The sequence below is a fragment of the Grampus griseus genome, assembly GCF_964374135.1.
Source record: "Grampus griseus genome assembly, chromosome: 19".
In the NCBI taxonomy this organism is placed as follows: domain Eukaryota; kingdom Metazoa; phylum Chordata; class Mammalia; order Artiodactyla; family Delphinidae; genus Grampus; species Grampus griseus.
The window spans coordinates 32,981,569-33,005,041 of NC_139013.1; positions in this window are offsets into that span (position 1 = coordinate 32,981,569).

A 23,473-nucleotide genomic window follows, 5' to 3' on the forward strand; every position below is an offset into this window, starting at 1 on the left:
GCTCTAGAGCACAGGCTCAGGAGTTGTGGCGCACGGGCTCAGTTGCTCTGCAGCATGTGGGATCTTCCCAGACCAGGGCTCGAACCCATGTCCCCTGCATTGGCAGGTGAGTTCTTAACCACTGTGCCACCCGGAAGTCCCAGCAAAGAGTTTTGATAATAGCACAATTCCAAAATTTTAGGTAGCGACTGAATGTAAAATAAGATCACAGCATTTCTTCCAAATTGCTTCTTTCTTAAACTTAGAAGAAGAAACGACAGTGACTAGAAGTTTCTTTTTAACTTTGTGTCACTTATTTGTAAATCCCTCTTTAATGAAAAACAAGAATGATATCCAAAACATTTTTTGAACATGATAAGCACTAAAAACAATGACAATAAAAAGACTAAGGAACAGTTTCATATAAATTTCATAGTTCTTTTCTGAGTTATGGGCCACATACCTTTGTTATTTTTACAAGGGGTATATTTCTTTGGTATAAATATTTCCAGTGTGATGATATCTATAAGACTAAAAATTCCAGGACCAGCCATATATTATAACTATATAATTATTTCTGACATAATTGATTTTTGTTAGGCACACTAAACTAATTTGTAATGATTGCTTTAGAACTGATAGTGGTAAAATATTGATAAAGCCTTGAAAAATGGTGAAATTGCTCCATAGTTTTTGGACATTAACTGTTTCGAGGATAGTGTCAGATACTCAAAATGGCATGGAATGTGAGCAAACAGACAAAATATGGGCAATTTCCACACAGGAAAATTGAAAATAAAAGAGACAAGCATTTGCAGATGACTTGTCGTCAGTCTGTGTTAACTTCCCATCAAATACAGAGGGGAACAAAAATGCCCTTTTGGTACTCTGCTTGACAAAGAAGCATCACTCTCTGACTTATGGGAAAGAGTAAGTGCTTCTAAGAGCTACTCCAGCCAGAGCTGGTTCTGAAGAGTTGTAAGTCCATAAAAAATATTTTCTTTAAGTGGCCTTCACAACCCCAGATTTCAGAACATCTTATTAGCTTTTGCTTTCAAGTGTCCTTAACTGATAGACTACATTTTCTTTAGAAACTACATCCAAATATCTTTTAAAAATGTTTTAAAAAGTGATTATATTAACAACTAGAGGATGCCAATAATTTAAGGAGATGCTTTTTTTAATATATATAAATTTATTTATTTATTTATTTTTGGCTGTGTTGGGTCTTCGTTGCTGCACGCGGGCTCTCTCTAGTTGCGGTGAGCGGGGGCTACTCTTCGTTGTGGTGTGCAGGCTTCTCATTGCGATGGCTTCTCTTTGTTGCGGAGCACGGGCTCCAGGCGCATGTGGTTGTTGTGGCACACGGGCTCAGTAGTTGTGGCTCGTGGGCTCCAGAGTGCAGGCTCAGTAGTTGTGGCACACAGGCTTAGTTGCTCCGTGGCATGTGGGATCTTCCCAGACCAGGGCTTGAACCCATGTCCCCTGCATTGGCAGGCGGATTCTTAACCACTGCACCACTAGGAAAGTCCATGAGATGCTTGTTAATATTTTGTTTCATGATTTTTGCCTACTTAGAACTAAAAAAAGTTGAACACAGCACATAAAATTCTTGCTCTCAAGGCCTCTTCAATCTGGATGAGCTTCCGTGCGTGTATGTATATATGCATATGTGTATGTGTATGTGTGTGTGTGACTATCTCAAAATCACTCTGATTTTTGAATGATAATTCAAGAGTCTATATGCTGCTGCATAAGCAACTTTTAATCAGATGTCTTTTTTTTTTAACCAGCTGTCTTTTTCTTCTCTAGCTAGGAGTTCCTTTTATTACCCTTGCTAAGATAGATACTTTTCTAAAATCTGAGGTTCTTTGTCGTCAGTCTGGGGAAGTTCTTAACCACTGTTTATTTGAATATTGCTTCTCATATTATCTTTACTTCCAACTTTAGAACTTGGAATGGGCATTTATGTTAGAACTTCTCAGTCTGTCTTACCTGTCTCACATTTTCTTTCACATCTCTATCTGTTTGTCTCTCTGTGTTTTATTCTGGATATTTTCCATAATTCTGTCTTTCAGTTAATAGATTTTCCATATGTGTCTTTTATGCCATTTAGAATTTCTATTCTAAATCTGTGTGTGTGTGTGTATCATATATAATCTTTTTATTTTTATTTCTTCAACTTGAATGATCATTTTTGATTGTCTCTTTTTCTTATCTCATATTTCCAGTTTCAGCTCCTTAAATATATTCTGCATGTAACTGTTACATATGGACCCTTGTATCTAGTATTTGTTTTATCATTTTAATTATGAGTGTCTATTCCTTGGAACTTTACATGTAGGTGCTTCCTGAGTCCTAGATTATTAGTGTATACTTCCAGAGATCATTTGAATTTCCTTTTTCCAGATACCTGGGAGCATTGTCAACCTGAATCCTTTATATTGAATCCTTTGCTTGAATTTAGGTCTAAAGGCGAATGATGGCCAGTGAATGATTATGCACTCTCATAGGAGATTTTGTTTTAATTCTTTGCTTGAAGTTAGATTCTGGATCATTTTCCTACCAGTTCCCCTTGTGGGGTGAAAGTTTTTCACAGTTTACAGTTTCACAGAAGATTGGGAAACATGGAGACTCAGCACAATGTGGGGGATTTATGATCTTCTCTTTGTGTTATGTGGATTTGGGGCCTTGCCTCTTGTGTTCGTGATATGGTTATTAAAACCTTGTCTTACCCCTGTGGATTACAACTCATGTTCTATTTGTAGATGCTGAGGATTTCCCTTTATTTAAGGCAAAAGCAGTTTAGAAATATGTTATTCAGCACCGTTAGCTATCATACAGTGGGGTGGTTTCTCCACATACCTAATGTGCTATGTTGCCAGAAATAAAAGTCCCAAATTAGTTTTTAATGTTTATTTTGAATTCTTTGCAAAATGCATCAACTTAATTATCATCTTTTGGCAATTACCAAAGTGTCTGGGAGGTCACAGAGGAAGAGCTATATTCTTGCTGATTATTTCCTTCCTTTTCCACACTATGAGTCTTTTATTTATAACTTCCCTCTTGATCTGAATTTATAAATGAACACTGATGAGTCAGTACTGATTAACTCTGAATCTCCAGGGGGGCAGGATAGTGGAGAGGAAGGTGAATGCCTGTAACTCAGCAAATTTTCCTGTGCTCATGGAGAACTAAGACTGCATTTGATGCTTCCTGTGCTCCCTTTGTCCTATCAGCTTTACTGACTAGTGCTTAGAAGTGCTTTTCAGATAACTCACGTACGACTAAGAAGAAGTGCAGCTAGAAATGTGTTATTTAGAAAGTCAAGCTACTAATGCCAATACGGTGTTCTGTTTTTGTTCCCTTGATTGTCCACACTGATTCTCTGATTTTCTGTTTTCATATTTTACAATGCTAGCTTTGATATTTTCTTTTCTGACTTGGCTGTATTCCCCTCTTAGAAGTGTTTCTCTCCAGAAGGAAAGTGACCCTGGACTTTGCCCTCAGGCTCACCTCCCCACTCAGTTAAGACTTCATAATATGTAGCTTTCGTTTCTAAACTAATCATTTTAATTATACTCCCACTGGCCCTCCCTTATAACAGCCTCAGTTCTAGCATTAACAGTTGCCATAGAATAAATAAATATTGGGGAGGCTAACATTGTGTTTTCCAGTTTTGATAAGGCCTGTTGCATTGCTTTGCATTACTTTTCAGAGCAATGATAGAAAAGAAAACATCCATAGCAACTTTCAAATTGAATCAAAGTGTTTATACTGCTGATATTCTGGAAACCCTTTCACCCATCTTATTAATTTATACTAAGGGAGCAGGCAATTTTCCGATTTTATTTTGAGATGATAAAGTGTAATGCATCTAAACATGTGAATATAACATATTTAATGCACTTTAATGCCTTTATGATCTCACTGGTAAAATGTAAAGCCCTAAATAATTCTGCATTGGAATGCTTACACTGTCACTGCAACATTCCCTACAGAGCTATGAATATGTACTAGTGGGGGCTCTACCATTCTAACTTGTAGAAATATTTCTATCTCTGCAACTTCTGCTTGGTACTGGGATTCCACTGGTCAGTGAGTCTAATGTGCTGCTGTGCCTTGTAAATTCAAAGACGGAGACCAGGCTTGATTTTACTTTCCACAGAGGATTTAAGGCTAGTATTTTATGGAAAATAATTCAGGAAACTGATGTAATTATTACTGTGGATATTGCATGTCTATTCTTGTTATTAATGTTGAGTTTTGTCTCTCACCACAGAAATCACCTTTTTATATATTTTTTTTAAATTTCTTTATTTATTTTTGGCTGCATGGGTCTTCGTTGCTGCGCACAGGCTTTCTCTAGTTGCGAGCAGGGACTACTCTTCGTTGCACTGCACGGGCTTCTCATCGCAGTGGCTTCTCTTGTTGCAGAGCATGGACTCTAGGTGTGCGGGCTCAGTAGTTATGGCACACAGGGTTAGCTGCTCCGTGGCTTGTGGGATCTTCCCAGACCAGGGCTCAATCCTATGTCCCCTGCCCTGGCAGGCGGATTCTTAACCACTGCGCCACCAGGGAAGTTCCAGAAATCAACCTTTAATTGTACAAAATCTATGCCATAGGTACTGCTATTTACATTTTATATTTGAAGAATATGAATAGATAAGCTATTTTGAATAATAATTGGCTAATATTTATTGAGAAATTATTAGTGAAAAGCCATATCCTGGTATTTTTATTGCCTTATCTCTTTTGTGCTTTAATGTAGATATTTTTAAACTCTTTTTTTGTACATGAGAAAACTGAGTCCTAGAGACTTCTTCTCAAAGTCATATACTCAGTGAATGTTGAAACTTATATTGCAACTTTGAACTTTCTCCACTAGAAATGAGTGTTGGCTTTGGAGTGCTGGTTTAGGAAGAAAAGAACAAGGAGAATATGAGCTAGTCATCTGGATGCTTGAGATCTAGTTGAGCTTTTAATGCTGACAATGACTGTAACCTTTAGCAAATACCCTAGCATACTTTACCAATAGTAAAACTATAGTTTAAAGAAGAGAGATGATTTATTTCAAATACAGACTGTTTTTTTTTTTACTTTTATTTCACATTTATTGGTCATTTTATCCAGAACAGGAGGTAAATTGCTTAAGGGTAGACATTGTGACCATCTCACCAGAGCACACAGTGGAGTCTTGAGAATGTTTTTCTGTAATATATTAAGTGAATGGAAATTACTTTTATAACAATTTGACCTACCTTTTACATACTATGTATATAACCTACCCATTTGTGTAACAATAATCAGTGAGATAATTTATGTATAAATACTTTAAATATATGAAGGTTTGCCTTTCCTTTGAAGCATAAGCCTCCAGATATATTCTTGATGACCAAGATGGTCACTCTGACTTTTGTCTCTGTGTTTAAAATAATGATGATGAATGTTAGCTGATGTAATCATCATTATTGTTAATGAGTTCTTAGAAAGTCCTTGGCATGGCCCCAAGTGCATTTATAATTATTATCTCAATCCAAAACCCAACCCTATGGAGGAGGTGATATTATTCTACCAGTTTTATAGATGAAGGAGTGAAAGCTTAGAAAAATTAGGTAATTTACCCAAACAAGTGAGTAGCAGAATTGGAATTTTGAACCCTCCTTCCCCTTGTATCACAGTTCTTTCTTCATTTTGGTATCTTTATTATTGACTTAATAGAATTTGTGACAATGTGCAATTAGTTACTTTTTCTTTCCTTTCTTTTCCACCAAATGCAAGCTTCATGGCAACACAGACTAATTCATGATTTCTGTATTATATTTCCAGTGTGTAGCATAATGCCTGTTACACAAAAGACACTTCTCATGTCAGTAGTATTTGCGGAAAGAGTGAATGGATATCTGATTCCAAAGTCACATCTGGGGCCACAATACACATGAGAGAAAGTTTCTGCTAAACAGACTTACCCATTATAAGGGGGGGGGGGAATCCAGGTTTTAATGTAGGTAATAATTTAGTTGGCTAAAATTAGAAATGAGGTAATTTCATAAGAATTTTATGTTACAATTTAGTATCCTGAATTATTGAGTCTTGAGAACGCAATGTAGAAATGTGACTTAATTACTGCCATCATATATTTGAGGGAAATTGTAATGAGAGGGGTGACCAGCTGTTTCCCATCTGTACTGAGTACAGATGAGGAGGAAAAGGGCTTATATCAAAAGTGCAGAAATTAAGCCCATCTCAGAAAGGGCTGGAAGATATTAGGGTAAGTTTCTGAGACGTTATCAGGAATCAGTTTTTCCACATATTTTAAGTTTATTTTTGTCTTTGTGCTGTCAGATGATGTACCTATTAATCTGACTGTCTTCTTTCTGGTTTCCAAAGTTCTGGTCTTAACTAGAAACATCAAAGGCCAAGTTACCAGGAGCAAATTCCGCAGGCCATGGTCATCACTGTGAGTGACACCACTCATATAATTAATTCTGTATGCTCTTGTACCAGCCAGTGAGATGAGACATAATTGATTCTATAAGCCAGGCAATTTGCAGTTTGTGACAAAGCAAGGGACTTGCTTGAATATCATTTAGACTCTATAACTTTGCTGGATTTAATTTTCTTAATGCATTTGTACTTCTCATGTTTGATAATATCACTAAGAAATAGATGTCATCTTCCAAAATGATAATCAACTCTGAAATGAACAATTAGTTGAATCAAATATCCAAATCTGCAATTGATTACATAAGGAAGAAGTTTAATCTTCTCTGGCATTCTCACAGATATTAAAATGAAAGAAAATTGGGTGGGCTTGCTTTTCACTGTTGTAGGGTGGCATTTTTTGTTTTATTTGGTTTTGAGTAGAGCCCATCAGCCAGGGCATGGCTTAAACTTCTTGTTGCCCTTCATTCTACCCAGCATTGTTTCTCATGCACTGTAAGGTTTTAATTCAATAAATATTTTGGGGTGCCCACTATATTTCAGGTTACTTCAGGTGGTGGTACTGTTGACCAGTTATGAAGGCAAAATACAGGCAAGTGTTAAAGGGGAAGTTAAGTCCCAGGTCTGGTTACTCACAGATGCCAAGCACTAGAAGACATCATGTGAGTGTAACATATTTTTCAATACATTTCACAAGTGAAGGAAATAAAGTGCTGTCTGCACACTCCAGGGAGGAGAAACCCTAGCAGAGTGTTTAAGAACATAGCTCTGAAGCCAGTTCAATACTGCCTCCTCCATTCATTTGCTACAGGATTGAACAAATTGCTTAATATCCTTGTAACACAATTTCCTCATCTTCTGATTGGGGATAATAATGGTGCTACTTTATAGAGTTGTTGTGAGGAATACAGGCTGTGTTTGTATGTGTGTGTGTTTCTGTGTGTGTGTGTGTGTGTGTGTGTGTGAGGAATACAGGCTGTGTATGTGTGTGTACACCTGTACTTACAAAAAGTGTTGACAAATTAGTCTGTGGGCCAAATTTGGCCTGTTGCCTGTTTTTTTTATGGCCCAGGAACTAAGAATAGTTTTTACATATTTTAAAGATCGAAAAAAAATTGAAAAGGAATAGGATATGTTTTGATACATGAAAATTACATGAAATTCAGTGTCCATAAATAATCCAGTCATGCTCATTTGCTTATGTTTTGTCTATAGCTGCTTTCACTCTACAAAGGCGGAGTTGAGTAGTTGTGACTGGGGCTATATATGGCTTTCAAAACCTAATATATTTATTATCTGGCCATTTACAGGAAAAAAATTGTCAAACTCTGGCTTGTAACATTGTCTGATATAAAGCAAATGCTATAAGTTGTTACCTATTATTATTGTTGATCCATTTTCTAAGTTAGAATAATAGTTTGGCTTGAACGTTAACATGAATATCTATTCATCTAAGCAGCTAAACGTAATGAATTGAAGAGGTTCACGCAGTTGTAAAGTGCAAGCATATGTCTGATTCAGATGTCTGTCTCCTTTTCGTATCTTAGAATTTCATTAAGAGTGAATATATCACAAACCTCTTGTCTAGGCAAGGGGACTTTTAATGCTTCGTGGAGCAAAATGTGTGGTAACCGGTCTCACTGGCGTGATTATCATATCATAGAATATAGTTGTAAAATGTTAACTGAAGCTCATGGGTTTTATCCACTACATTCCTCCTCCGCCAGCACCACCCGTGGGAAGTTACCTTTGAGAATAACAAAGTACTGTGAACAAAGAGGAATTAGAATTATATCCCCAAAGCATTACCTTGTAGGAGTCCAACTGGTGAATGATAGGTCAGCATTCACTTCTCTGGTGCAAAAGGTGCCCCTCCAAGGTCTTTCTAGTTGGAAACTCATTTTGGTTCCATGATCACTCAACACATTTGAAGAAGTACATTCACTATACCATTATTTCAGTGCCTGCTATGAAGTATTTCTTTAGCGAGGTGACTCTTTTGTTCTGCTATTATTTATTCATGTGTAGACTTCTTATAAAAATTGCTTCACTTACTGCTTTTGGGCTCCCAGTTCTGACTCTCTCTTTTGAAAATCAATAACACCTATCTTCTGAGGGAAACTCTCAGCAAAGCCAGCTGTGATGACTTTTGTTATACTTCATGGCATTAATTATTCATGGTTATTTATTGAATAATTCAACATGTTATATGATAATTTAAAAATTCTGTACCTTGTTACTGAAAAGTAAGGACTTTTTGGTCCACCAATTGATTCATGCCAAATGAAGCTATTATCAGTGAGCTGCATACTGTATGTGAGAAGGTGACATTCAGTTTTTAGGTCTTCATTAAATGAAAGAAAGATGATTTGAATATATTCCATGGTGCTTAAGGAGAACAGGGAGCCTATTCCTACCCAACCTATACTGTAAGCAAAGGGGAGTTACCAGTATACTTACAGAGAAAAGGAACACTTCCTTGTATGATAAAGTACCAACGAAATAATGAAGTAAAACATCTTCCCTCTATATATAATTAAATGGCATAAACTTTTCCCAGAAGGTAGTCTCTTCTTTCTCTCCTTGTTTTCCTCTCCATTTACTTCTTTGAATTTAATTGGCAAAAAGCAAGAGTTTTTTTAAGTGTTTGTTGTTTGTTTTTATAATTTTTAATTATTTTAATTATTTCTCAGTTTTTATCACTGTTTCACTCCATTACTTATTCCTTTATTCTGGACTTGATTCTACATTAACTGTCTTTCAGATGCTTATGGTTCCTGTGTAAATGCATAACCCCACAATCTAAACAAACCAATAATAATCCACAATGTCACATAAAGCATTTGGTATAAAAAGCAGCAAAATCAGGATTTCTAACTTTTTCTCAGATCCTTCTCTGGATTTCCAGTATTCCTACACTAAATAATTCTCTTTCTGGCCGGGCCTCTAAACAGTTTTTATCTGTACTGAAATATCTTTAAGTGATGTATAATTTCAAAATTCTGTAGCTGCATTGAACCAATGGCTTGTTTTAATACTCTACCATCAAATGACACATTGATTCACACTGGGTTGGGGCTGGGCCAGAGAAGCTGAATATGAACCATAGTATTTTACAAGCATAGTGGCACATGGATAAAATGTACCAGATAGGTAGCACAGAGAAGCTGTACCACATATATGTAATGGGATACAAACTTAGAACTTCTGTATCTTAGATATCGCTCTACAGAGATATCTTTAGAGTTCCTGTGAGGCAGATTTTGAAATCAGAAGGTTTCCTTGTGATTATGGAGTCAGATCAAAATAAAGAGGAATAGATAAAATATTTATTAATTGATTTATGTCTCATCTTCTGAGGACTTAAAGCCATTTAAAAACTAATGAGGGAAAGGAACCAAGATGGTGGAGTAGAAGGACGTGCTCTCATCCCCTCTTGGGAGAACACCACAGTCACAGCTAGCTGCTGGACAGTCATCGACAGGAAGACACTAGAACTCACCAAAAAAGATACCCCACATCCAAAGACAAAGGAGAAACCACAATGAGACGGTAGGAGGGGCACAATCACAGTAAAATCAAATCCCATAACTGCTGGGTGGGTGACTCACAGACTGGAGAACACTTATACCACAGAAGTCCACCCACTGGAGTGAAGGTTCTGAGCCCCACGTCAGGCTTGCGAACCTGGGGGTCCAGCAACGGGAGGAGGAATTCCTAGAGAATCAGACTTCGAAGGCTAGCGGGATTTGATTGCAGGACTTCGACAGGACTCGGGGAAACAGAGCCTCCGCTCTTGGAGGGCACACACAAAGTAGTGTGTGCATCGGGACCCAGGGGAAGGAAGAGTGACCCCAGGGGAGACTGAACCACACCTACCTGCTAGTGGTGGAGGGTCTCCTGCAGAGGCGGGGGTGGCTGTGGCTCACCGTGAGGACAAGGAAACTGGCAGCAGAGGTTCTGGGAAGTACTCCTTGGCGTGAGACCTCCCAAAGTCTACCATTAGCCCTACCAAAGAGCCCAGGTAGTCTCCAGTGTTGGGTTGCCTCAGGCTACACAACCAACTGGGAGGGAACCCAGCCCCAACCATCAGCAGTCAAGCGGATTAAAGTTTACTGAGCTCTGCCCACCAGAGCAGCAGCCAGCTCTACCCACCACCAGTCCCTCCCATCAGGAAACCTGCACAAGCCTCTCACATAGCCTCATCCACCAGAGGGCAGACAGCAGAACAAGAAGAACTACAATCCTGCAGCCTGTGGAACAAAAACCACATTCACAGAAAGATAGACAAGATGAAAAGGTAGAGGGCTATGTACCAGATGAAGGAACAAGATAAAACCCCAGAAAAATAACCAAATGAAGAGGAGATAGGCAACCTTCCAGAAAAAGAATTCAGAATAATGATAGTGAAGATGATCCAGGACCTCAAAAAAAGAATGGAGGCAAAGATCGAGAATATGCAAGAAATGTTTAACAAAGACCTAGAAGAATTAAAGAACAAACAAACAGAGACGAACAATACAATAAGTGAAATGAAAACTACACTAGAAGGAATCAATAGCAGAATAACTGAAGCAGAAGAATGGATAAGTAACCTGGAAGACAGAATGGTGGAATTCACTGCTGCAGAACAGAATAAAGAAAAAGAATGAAAATAAATGAAGACAGCCTAAAAGACCTCTGTGACAACATTAAACGCAACAACATTCTCATTATAGGGGTCCCAGAAGGAGAAGAGAGACAGAAAGGACCTGAGAAAATATTTGAAGAGATTATAGTCGAAAACTTCCCTAACATGGAAAGGAAATAGCCACCCAAGTCCAGGAAGCTCAGTGAGTCCCATACAGGATAAACACAAGGAGAAACACTCCGAGACACATAGTAATCAAATTGGCAAAAGTTAAAGACAAAGAAAAATTATTGAAAGCAACAAGGGAAAAATGACAACATACAAGGGAACTCCCATAAGGTTAACAGCTGATTTCTCAGCAGAAACTCTACAAACCAGAAGGCAGTGGCACTATATACTTAAAGTGATGAAAGGGAAGAACCTACAACCAAGATTACTCTACCCGGCAAGGATCTCATTCAGATTCGATGGAGAAATCAACTGTTGAAGGAAATTAAAGATGATACCTACAGATGGAGAGATATACCACATTCTTGCATTGGAAGAATGAATATTGTGAAAATGACTCTACTACCCAAAGCAATCTACGGATTCAATGCAATCCCTTTCAAATTACCAATAGCATTTTTTACGGAACTAGAAGAAAAAAATCTTAAAATCTGTATGGAGACACAAAAGACCCCGAATAGCCAAAGCTGTATTGAGGGAAAAAAACGGAGCGGGAGGAATCAGGCTCCCTGACTTCAGACTACAGTAATCAAGACAATATGGTACTGGCACAAAAACAGAAACATAGATCAATGGAACAAGATAGAAAGCCCAGAGGTAAACCCACACACATATGGTCACCTTATCTTTGATAAAGGAGGCAGGAATGCATAGTGGAGAAAGGACAGCCTCTTCAATATGTGGTGCTGGGAAAACTGGACAGGTACATGTAAAAGTATGAGATTAGAACACTCCCTAACACCATACAGAAAAATAAGCTCAAAATGGATTCGAGCCCTAAATGTAAGGCCAGAAACTATCAAACTCTTAGAGGAAAACATAGGAAGAACACTGTATGACATAAATCACAGCAAGATCCTTTTTGACCCGCCTCCTAGAGAAATGGAAATAAAAACAAAAATAAACAAATGGGACCTAATGAAACTTAAAGGCTTTTGCACAGCAAAGGAAACCATAAACAAGACCAAAAGACAGCCCTCAGAATGGGAGAACATATTTGCAAACGAATCAACGGACAAAGGATTAATCTCCAAAATATATAAACAGCTCATGCAACTCAATATTAAAGAAACAAACAACCCAATCCAAAAATGGGCAGAAAACCTAAATAAACATTTCTCCAAAGAAGACATACAGATGACCAAGAATCACATAAAAAGCTGCTCAACATCACTATTTATTAGTGAAATGCAAATCAAAACTACAATGAGATATCACCTCACACCAGTTAGAATGGGTATCATCAGAAAATTTACAAAGAACATATGCTGGAGAGGGTGTGGAGAAAAGGGAACCCTCTTGCACTGTTGTGGGAATGTAAATTGATGCAGCCACTATGGAGAACAGTATGGATATTCCTTAGAAAACTGAAAATAGAATTACCATATGACCCAGCAATCCCACTACTGGGCATATACCCAGAGAAAACCATAATTCAAAAAGACACATGTACCCCAATGTTCATTCCAGCACTATTTACAATAGCCGGGTCATGGAAGCAACCTAAATGCCCATCGACAGACGAATGCATAAAGAAGATGTGGTACATATATACAATGGAATATTACTCAGCCATAAAAAGGAACGAAATTGGGTCATTTGTTGAGACGTGGATGGATCTAGAGACTGCCATACAGAGTGAAGTAAGTCAGAAAGAGAAAAACAAATATCATATATTAGCGCATCTATGTGGAACCTAGAAAAATGGTACAGATGAACCAGTTTGCAGGGCAGAAATTGAGACACAGATGTAGAGAACAGACGTATGGACACCAAGGGGGGAAAGCTGCAGGGGTTGTTGTTGTTGGTGGGATGAATTGGAGGATTGGGATTGACATGTATACTCTGATGTGGATAAAATTGATGACTAATAAGAACCTGCTGTATAAAAAAATAAGTAAAATAAAATTCAAAAAAAACTAATGAGGAAATAAATGCTAATGAGAAATGAAGTTAAGATCATGGGGAGTTAGATGACAAAAATCCTATATTCTGGCTTCTGCATCAGAAGGTAAACTGGCTCACTGTGAACAGAAGTTGTTTTTAAATTAATATTTAAGAAAAAGCATGAAATTTCAGACTGCTAATTTTACCATAATTACAATACATGTTATCATAAATGTCCTTATATTTTAAACCTGTTTAATTTATTATTTTTGTAAAAAATCTTTGAGTAAATTTGGTGATCCAGAAATATGTGCAGTTAACAGCAAAGGCTATAGTGAAGGACTCTTAGCTCCATCCATAGGGTGTGGACAATGTATCAATAGCATATTCTGTTTTGTTCTTTCAACAGCTATATAAATACACCAGTGAGATATAGACCACCACTTCCAGGGATGTGTTCAGAAGCATATCTGTTCTTGGCAATAATAATGGGTAGTGTGAGAACCACATTTCCATTGTTAGCTTGAGGAACACTATATAAGGAATTTTCTTGTTTTCTAAAACACATATTATACACAAGCATATTGTATCCTTTAAGTTGCTAATTAATGTGGACACAAGTGCATGGAAAGGCATTATCTCTGTACCTCCAATAATTTTCATTTCAATAAAAATGCAAACTATGGATAGACACTTTCCAGTCTTTTTTTCAGTTAAGTTTTGATCAGCTTTCTGGGTTTCTGCTTTTTTTGCTGTCTTTTAAGGTAACATCTAGAAACAACTAAGTTATTACTTATATATTGAATGTAATTCTAAGATACTGATCAAATTCCCAGAGCCTTGCTTTATAGAAATTCTAGAATCAGGCATTCTCAGTTCTTCGTAGTTGGTAATAGCAAATGTTACATGGAAAATATTTTCTTGAAAAACACAAATAGCATTTATATTGTTTTGAAATATACCGTTAGAATGGAAAACATTGCCATGTTCAATTCTATATCACAAACAACTATATACAGCATTAATTTCTAATTTAAAGATATATATCAAGGTGATATTTAGTAATGTATTAAAAATCACTCTTCTTTATCACATACTGGATAAACTGATGCTTGCTTGAAAGCCATGACAAAATAATTTTATAGTCCTGGAGAAAAGTGGAACTACACAATTTCCTAATAAATATATATGTCAGCTAGTAATAAATATAAAATTATAGCGATACTCTAAATTGCTAAATAATTTCCACCATTCAAAGATAGAGAAGACATTTTTTACTGCCAAAGAGTGGCACAAATTTTGTGTTCATTTCATTGCTTTACGTTTTGGGATTTCAGGTCAATTTTGTGCTTTATATCAATAATAATTCTAATATTCATAAGCATAAAATGAAGAATCTGGTTATTTGCCTCATTACAAAGCTCATAACAGGTATCACATGATAATCCATTGAGATATGAATTCGTTTTTGGTTTTAGATGCTGTAAGATGCTTAAGATAATGAGAGGAAAATTTTCTTTCTCCTGTTTTAGAGAACGAAGTTTTTGATTTCTGGAGGTGTGAAGTTAGACTTGTCCCCAGTGAGAATTAACACACCTTTAAAATATTAAAACCCTGCAATTTAATGGCTGATGATATTGGATAATCCTAGAAGGGATGGCCCAAGGGTAAGAGAGACAGAAGTATCCCATCTCGGAGAAGGAAGTCTTTAAAGAGTAAAGAAGATATGAGCAGCTGTTTTGGCAAGGAGGTATGGTAGAGGTAGTTCAAGAATGGTGTAGATCCCTGCACTATTTATTCATATGCTCTTGTTGAAAACTGGCTGTTGGTTCCTTATAGAAGCTGAACTCTAGGTGATATTTCCTAGGAGGTTTGATGAGAAATTGTGAGACTGAGCTTATTGGTAGTATGAAAGTCCTCTTTTAGAGGCATATGTGGCAGTCATTGTTGCTCCAGGAAGCATTACAGAGGATGCTTAAAATCAGGCTTGTATGGCATCTGTGTTGGCTCTGGTACATCTGTTCCTTCTACCACATAAGGCCATAGGTCTCAAGTGAGTGCAAGGTGGACATGGGGTGGAGCATAATTTATTTTGGAAATCTGTTTTGCCCTTTTCAAGAATTAACTTAGTGCCAACAAACACTAGTGTTTCTGTTGCCTATATATTATGGAACAAATTTATGCTTATCAGAGAAGTAAACATGCAAAATATTTTAATTTGAACTAAATATTACATTATGGATCAGACAATTACAAATTTTCTGGAGTAAAAAATTTTGGTGTAGCTTAAATTTGTACAACTTGTCCAGGGTAAAGACTTCCTTAAGATCTATAGTTATAATGGGAAAGATGTTTTCCTTTTACTTATCTTAACATGTATCTCTTATTCTCCATTCATTTATGCAGTTTCACTCCATAATATTTATTGCTTAATATGGTAAACAAACAAACTGGAGATTCTCTCTGACCTTGATTCAATTACAGTGTAGGGAGTGATTGAAGAAGCAATATGGTTAATATAAAATTTACTATTAAAATTTTACGTTGTTGCATTGAGAAAAATGCTTTCCAATTCCCTTTTGGAGATAGGAGGCCTGAAAGATGACCTTAAGAGTCTCTGTATTTCCAGTGTAGAGAATCGATGTCAAATACATGGCTGTCAGGAAAGTCAAAGCTACTTGCTATGCAGATATTTTTAGATGAACACAAAAGTTAGCAAGTCTCTCTGATTTTTATGTCTTACGTTTTATTTGCCTTAAGGACAGGTCTGACCAAAAGAAATACATCCTGTTTGGCTGTCCAAAAAGTCATGAAAGCGTCTTTTCAAAATAGTATCTTAATAAATAAATTAGTTGAGTTTGGTCATTCCATATGTTCATCCAACCAAATTTTCTTTAAGAATCTGCTAGGTCCCACATAGTGTAGTTATTATGGTTATGACTACACACTGAAGGAGCTTATGTTTAATCAAAGAAGATATAATTGTTTGTTAAATGTAAAAAGCATGATGAATATTGCAAAGACATGTTAGATGAGATTTCAGTCTAGCCTAGGCTTCTCAGACAGGGGAAATTTTGCTCCCCTGTGGACATGTGGCAATGTCTGGAGACATTTTTATTGTCACAGCTGGGGAGGGTAGAGCTACTGGAATCTAGTGGGTAGAGACCAGGGATGCTGTTAAACATCTTACAGTGGCACCTGACAGCCCTCACAACAAGGATTTCTTTGCTATTAAAAGTCCACAATGACACTGCTGAGAAACCCTGGTCTAGAGTGATGGGAGGGATAGACAGGGCATGGAGGTTTGAGAATCACTGTGGCAGCCATATAGCTGAGCAACTGCTTTCTGGGTGGTGATACCTTTTAAATATTCCACTCATTAGACATATAATTCAATAATCCCATTGTGTTTTATATCTAGATAAAACTTCGTAAAGGTTGATTGAATAAATAAATTATAAAATGGCAAACGTTAATGTGAGACAGATAGTACCCAACCTTCATTCTACTTTCCTACCCCTTTATTGTTTGACAGAATAATCAATGTTCCTCAGATTTGTCTTGGCTCTGGTTACTGGCTGCACGACCTACAATTGTTACTGAAACTGTAAGGTGGAGATAATGATAGCTTCCTCTACAATTGTTGTGAGAATTAAATGAGAATGTTCAATAAATATAAAGTATCCTGCACAGTCTCTGAATAAATGGCAGCTATTAATCAGAGAAGATCACATTATGCTCCAAATGATGTAAGTCATAGAGCTTCTGTGGCCCCATAAATTACAGAATTATTATATCTTACATGAAGACCAAAATGGAAATGATTACCTCTTTTGATAGAGAGCTGTGTTGTGAATTACTTTCTTAAACCTTCAGTTAGATGAGTTATATGTGAAAAGCCCTGGAATGCTAAGTGTTTTTACAAGATTTGTTACTGGCAAGAAACGGGCAGGCATAAATGAGATCAATTCAAAAAAATTACCCTGCAAACTTGCTGAGGGGCTGTCTGCTAAAGCAGATCATAAAACTACTGAGAAAGACAGAGGTATAGGGCATTGCAAATATAAAAGCCACTGTCTCTGGATCTTTACAAATGCAACTTTTTTTAGGATTTATACTGCTACACTGCTATGCTTAATATCATAGTCCCTTTTTATGTGTAGTACAGGAAATTGACCTGAGTTCAGACGAAGGTAAAAGTTATCAGCGGTGACTATGGCACTGTTGCTGTGCCAGTACCATGTAGTTATGAATCAGGAGTTTAAGTCAGCTGTAGTGTCCCAACTTTGCTGTGTTACAGCATTGTGACCTTGAGCAAGTTAAGTGTATCAGATAAATTTTCTCTTCTGTACAATGGGGTTATTGATGATACCTGCTTCTTCAGTTGTGTTGATTAAATTGAGTAATTCATGAGAAGCACTTTGTATAGTGTCTGGGATTATAATCGTCATCATCATTTATCATTTTTACTGTCATCTCTTAAAAGCTTTCTATTCTTGGGCTTCCCTGGTGGCGCAGTGGTTGAGAGTCCGCCTGCCGATGCAGGGGCCACGGGTTCGTGCCCCGGTCCGGGAAGATCCCACATGCCGCGGAGCGGCTGGGCCCGTGAGCCATGGCCGCTGAACCGGCGCGTCCGGAGCCTGTGCTCCCCAACGGGAAAGGCCACAACAGTGAGAGGCCCACGTACCGCCAAAAAAAAAAAAAAAAAAAGCTTTCTATTCTTAAATGAATAGAAAATAGAAAATTTTCTTATATGCCACTATCCACTTGTTTTATTTCTTCAATTATATGATCAAACAGTATTGGTGTTTGCATTTGGCTTTGGAAGAACTTCTTAAGTGCTCAAAATTTGGACTTGTGTTGACTGAGGTGCTTCCTGGTTGTGTCTGACTTTTTAAAAAGTGGGAGATGGGATAGATGATTGCAGAAATCAGGCCACAGAAGGCATAAGCTGACCATGTATAGATGGCATCTGAGGAAACCTTCATGCATTATATATTTTGATATCTCAGCTCTTTAGGTAGAAATAGCCTGCAGGAAGGCATTCCCCTCTCTCCTAACCTTGGCAGGCATCCCTGGTTGATTATAACATTCATTTTCACTGGCCTCAGAATACTTTCCAATTCACAGTCAAAGCAGCCATTATCCATTGATTACTGTCAGCATGCTTAATGAAATCTCTTCCTCATCTCTACTTGTATAGGGATCCAAAAATGCTAGTATGGACTCTTAGATAAGCAGCAGGAGAAAGTCAAAATATTTAGATTGGATCTAAATACTACCTGCAAAAATTCAAGATGGAAGAGATAACACAATAGGAACTTTTATAAGGAAGGCATTAGTTTATTGTGTTATATAAATAGATAAGTACAAACACTTGTGTCATGGAATGCTAGAGAACTAGGGAATCTATTGGCCAGTGATCAGCTGAGGGAATCTGAAGACACAATTTTGAAGAACTTGTCACAAATATGAGAAAATCCACTTTTATGACATCTGAATATAGTAGAATTGATAGATAATATTAATAATCAAGAAAGTCTAATGACCTTTATTTTATTTCTTAGATATTCTACCCACTCATTTGTTCCCATGCACCTGTTGTCTAAAGGGAAAGCTGGGTAGGAACCAAGCCACAATTATTTTTATTTGTATGAAAAGGAAAACAAAGTCAGAGTTTTCAAAGTATGTAAAATTGTTTAAAGTAAAGAGAGAAAGTGTGGAGAGGAGTGTGTGATGCTCCGGCATTTTTTTGTAGTTACTGTTCTTGTTTCTGTTGTTTCGTTTTATTGATTTGGTTGTGGGGTCCTTATTTTCCAGAGTGAAAAGCAAGCAGTGGATTTAGTTTCCACTATTAATCCTGTCAGAACAGCAATACCCAGGCCTAATTCTTCTCCTTTGATCAGGAATTTATAGGGAGACATCAAGACTTGAGATCCTGTGTGTAGCTGTTTCATCATCGAGTCTACAATTTTATAGCTCATTAATTTCTTTTCATTGGCTAATCCTAAAAACAAACACTTATTGACTGTCTATAGATGTCAGGCAACTGCACTGATTATTTTTCATCATATATTTTCTCATTTAATCCTCAAAACAATCCTGTGAAAAATTAATGCTTTCGAGCTCCAGTTTCCTAACTTATAAAATAGAGATTGAAATGAAGGCATATCTTAAGGAGTCACATCTAAAGATTGGGACAACAAAATATGATGATATGAAACTCTTATTATAGTCATATTTCTAACATGTGACAAGAAATACTAGAGAATACATGAAAAAAATCTCTACTGCCAACTGTCTTTATGACTAAGAGCACATCAGTACCTGCTCTATTCCTTTTCCTCAATTTTAAAATAAAAAATGATGAATTTAAAGGAATTGCATATTATTCCAAAGCATTCTTTTCAGATGGAACTAAAGAATATTTGAGAGTTCAGGTAACTTCTATAGCTTCAGGTTTATTCTAAATTAAAAGAGTAAAGGCATATACCGAAGCAAGTATTTTTTTTTTCTAAAAAGCAAAGTTGATGTCAAAAGTGTTTAAATGTAAATCAGTATTTAAAGAGATACTAATGGGAATTTATTCTTAAAACTCAACTTGGGAAATAGTTATATTCTTTCCATCAAATGACCTGAGATAGATTTTGGTAAGTTACATATTAATACACATATATCACATATATGTACACACATACACGCACACCAGCTGTTAGTTAGTCCAGTGAGCTTGACAATGAGGGGGTAGTTGGCTCCAATTGATAGGTGAGGAAATGGGTTCAGAGAAGTTATGTACCTTGGGCAAACCTCTCAGTCATCCATCTTTTTGTTCATTCATGCATTATTTCCCTCAACAACATTGTCTAATATAATAATGAAGAAGTAGAGGAGAAGGAACAAGTGATCCTAATACACGTAGAACTCTATTTCTTTAAATAGTCATATTGACCACAAAAATCACTTATAAAACTCTGGCTTTCAATCTTGGCTTGCTTTTTACTAGCTGTGTGATTTTTGGTGCAACTAGTTAAACTGCTTAAAGCCCCAATTTCTTTTATCTGTAAAATGGGTTTAACGACGACTCCTCAATCATCCCACAGCACTTACTTTCATGTACCCTGTGTCATCAACCATCATCTTTATATTCTTCAGGCATGGCACAAAGACACCATACAGGGCTTTGAGAGCTCAGTATGATGACAAATAAATACTGTAAATATATAATTTCAACACAGTATGGTGAGTTTCACCTATGGCAGCAGAGAGGAGATAATTCTTTCTGCCTGAGAGAATTGTCACATTAGACTCATACCAGATTCAAACACAGATTTTCAAAGAGGTACTAGAAGACTGGTGTTGTTTTTCTACTACAACTAATACCTTGTCTATATATACCATTATATCTAGATCAATTATCTGTCTATCTATCTATCTTTCTATCTATCTTGCTACCTAGCTGTTTAGCTAGATAGCTGTCTCCTCTCTGTATATATATGTTCCATATATTGTGCTGTTTATCTAGCTCCTGATCATAATACTCTCAACCTATTGTGGAAGATTCCCCTCGAACCTATAAATTTTACAAATGTTCATTAGTTTTAGTGCTAGCATATTTTAAAAATAGTCTTCAACTTATATTTAAACAATTAATCACACTGTAGATAAAACACTGTTACTTATGAATGCTTGAATATGTAATTTTCTTATAACATCATTTTCTACCAAATCCTGTTTTGTGAAAGGAACCCATATACATGAAGAAGCAATTGTAAAAAGTGAGATGCAGGATGAGACACACATGTCCAGTGACAACTGAGAGGCTTTGTTTTTGTGAATAAGTGAGAATGCATGAAGAAACAATCCATGCATGACGCCTTATGTAGAGAAGGCACACAGCAAGTTTGAGTTCTCTATAGGATGTGAATGGTGACGTTTTATTTTCATTAATTTCTCCTGAGCAAGCGTGTAGAATGTATACACAGGAAGGAAACAATAACAAATGACACTGAACACTAATGCATCATTAAGAACTAATGCGGAATTTCAAGGGAAAATATCCAACAAAGGATGTATGTCATGGAAACACCTTCTGGGAATGGTGGCAGACTCTGCTGCTCTAAACCATTTAAAACAACCTGTAAAAACCCACCAGGATAATTATATGATAGAAAACAATCCTTACTAAGAAGCTGCCTTATTAGCTTATAAGTGGCCTTCATCTCTTTTCTAGCATTTCATGGTACTTTTCAGCTGAAGAAACTTTTAAATACTGTTGACAAATTCATGGAAGAACTTTATGCAAAGGTTGAGTCTCCCTTCAACAAGCATTTGTAATATTGATTAAAAACAAATGCTATTTCAATGTGTCCCTTAGAAATAGTCAACAATCATATCAAGTCCTTTATTAAGTTCTACTGCATAAAAAATACAAGTACAAATGCAAAAAGAGCAAAAACAGTGCTCTTTAGAAAAGGGGTTCTGTAAAATTAAATCATTATTTATCCCAGAGAAGCTTCAAGATGGCAGAAGAGTAAGAGGCGGAGATCACCTTCCTCCCCACAAATACATCAGAAATACATCTACATGTGGAACAGCTCCTACAGAACACCCACTGAACGCTGGCAGAAGACCTCAGACCTCCCAAAAGGCAAGAAACTCCCCACATACCTGGGTAGGGCAAAAGAAAAAACAGATAAAAGAATAGGGACGGGACCTGCACCAGTGGGAGGGAGCTGTGAAGGAGGAAAGATTTCTATACACTAGGAAGCCCCTTCACGGGCGAGACTGTGGGTGGTGGAGGGGGAAGCTTCAGAGCCACGGAGGAGAGCGCAGTCACCGGGGTGCGGAGGGCAAAGCGGAGAGATTCCCGCACAGAGGATCGGTGCCGACCAACACTCACCAGCCTGAGAGGCTTGTCTGCTCACCCGCCGGGGCGGGCGGGGCTGGGAGCTGAGGCTCAGGCTTCGGAGGTCAGACCCCAGGGAGAGGACTGGGGTTGGCTGCATGAACACAGCCTGAAGGAGTTAGTGTGTCACGGCTACCTGGGAGGGAGTCCAGGAAAAAGTCTGGAGCTGCCGAAGAGGCAAGAGACATTTTCTTGCCTCTTTGTTTCCTGGTGCTCCAGGAGAGGGGATTCAGAGCGCTGCTAGGCGCGAGCCGCGGCTATCAGTGCGGACCCCAGAGACGGGCATGGGACGCTAAGGCTGCTGCTGCTGACACCAAGAAGCCTGTGTGTAAGCACAGGTCACTGTTAACACCGCCCCTTCTGGGAGGCTGTGTAGCCCTCCATTGCCAGGGTCCCGTGATCCAGGGGCAACTTCCCCGGGAGAATGCACGGCGTGCCTCAGGCTGGTGCAATGTCACACTGGCCTCTGCCGCCACAGGCTCACCCCGCATCCGTACCCCTCCCTTCCCCTGGCCTAAGTGAGCCAGAGCCCCTGATTCAGCTGCTCCTTTAACCCCATCCTGTCTGAGCGAAGAACAGATGCCCTCCTGCGACCTACACACAGAGGCGGGTCCAAATCCAAAGGAGAAGCCTGGGAGCTGTGCGAACAAAGAAGAGAAAGGGAAATCTCTCCCAGCAGCCTGAAGAGCAGCAGATTAAATCTCCACAATCAACTTGATGAACCCTGCATCTGTGGAATACCTGGAGAGACAACGAATCATCCCAAATTTAGGAGGTGGACTTCAGGAGCAACGATATATATATATTTTAACCTTTTTCCTTTTTTTGTGAGTGTGTATGTGTATGCTTCTGTGTGTGATTTTGTCTGTATAGCTTTCCTTTTACCCTTTGTCCTAGGGTTCTGTCTGTCTTTTTTTTTTTTTTTTCTGTATTACTTAAAAATTTTTCTTTCTTAATAATTATTTTTTTATTTTAATAACTTTATTTTACTTTATTTTATTTTATCTTCTTCTTTTTTTCCTCCCTTTTATTCTGAGCCATGTGGAGGACAGGCTCTTGGTGCTCCAGCCAGGCGTCAGGCTGTGCCACTGAGGTGGGAGAGCCAAGTTCAGGACCCTGGTCCACAACAGACCTCCCGGCTCCATGTAACAGCAAATGGCAAAAATCTCCCAGAGATCTCCATCTCAACACCAAGACCCTGCTCCACTCAATGACCAGCAAGCTACAGTGCTGGACACCCCATGCCAAACAACTAGCAAGAGAGGAAAACAACCCCATCCATTAGCAGAGAGGCTGCCTAAAATCATAATAAGTCCACAGACACCCCAAAACACACCACCAGATGTGGACCTGCACACTAGAAAGACAATATCCAGCCTCATCCACCGGAACAAAGGCAC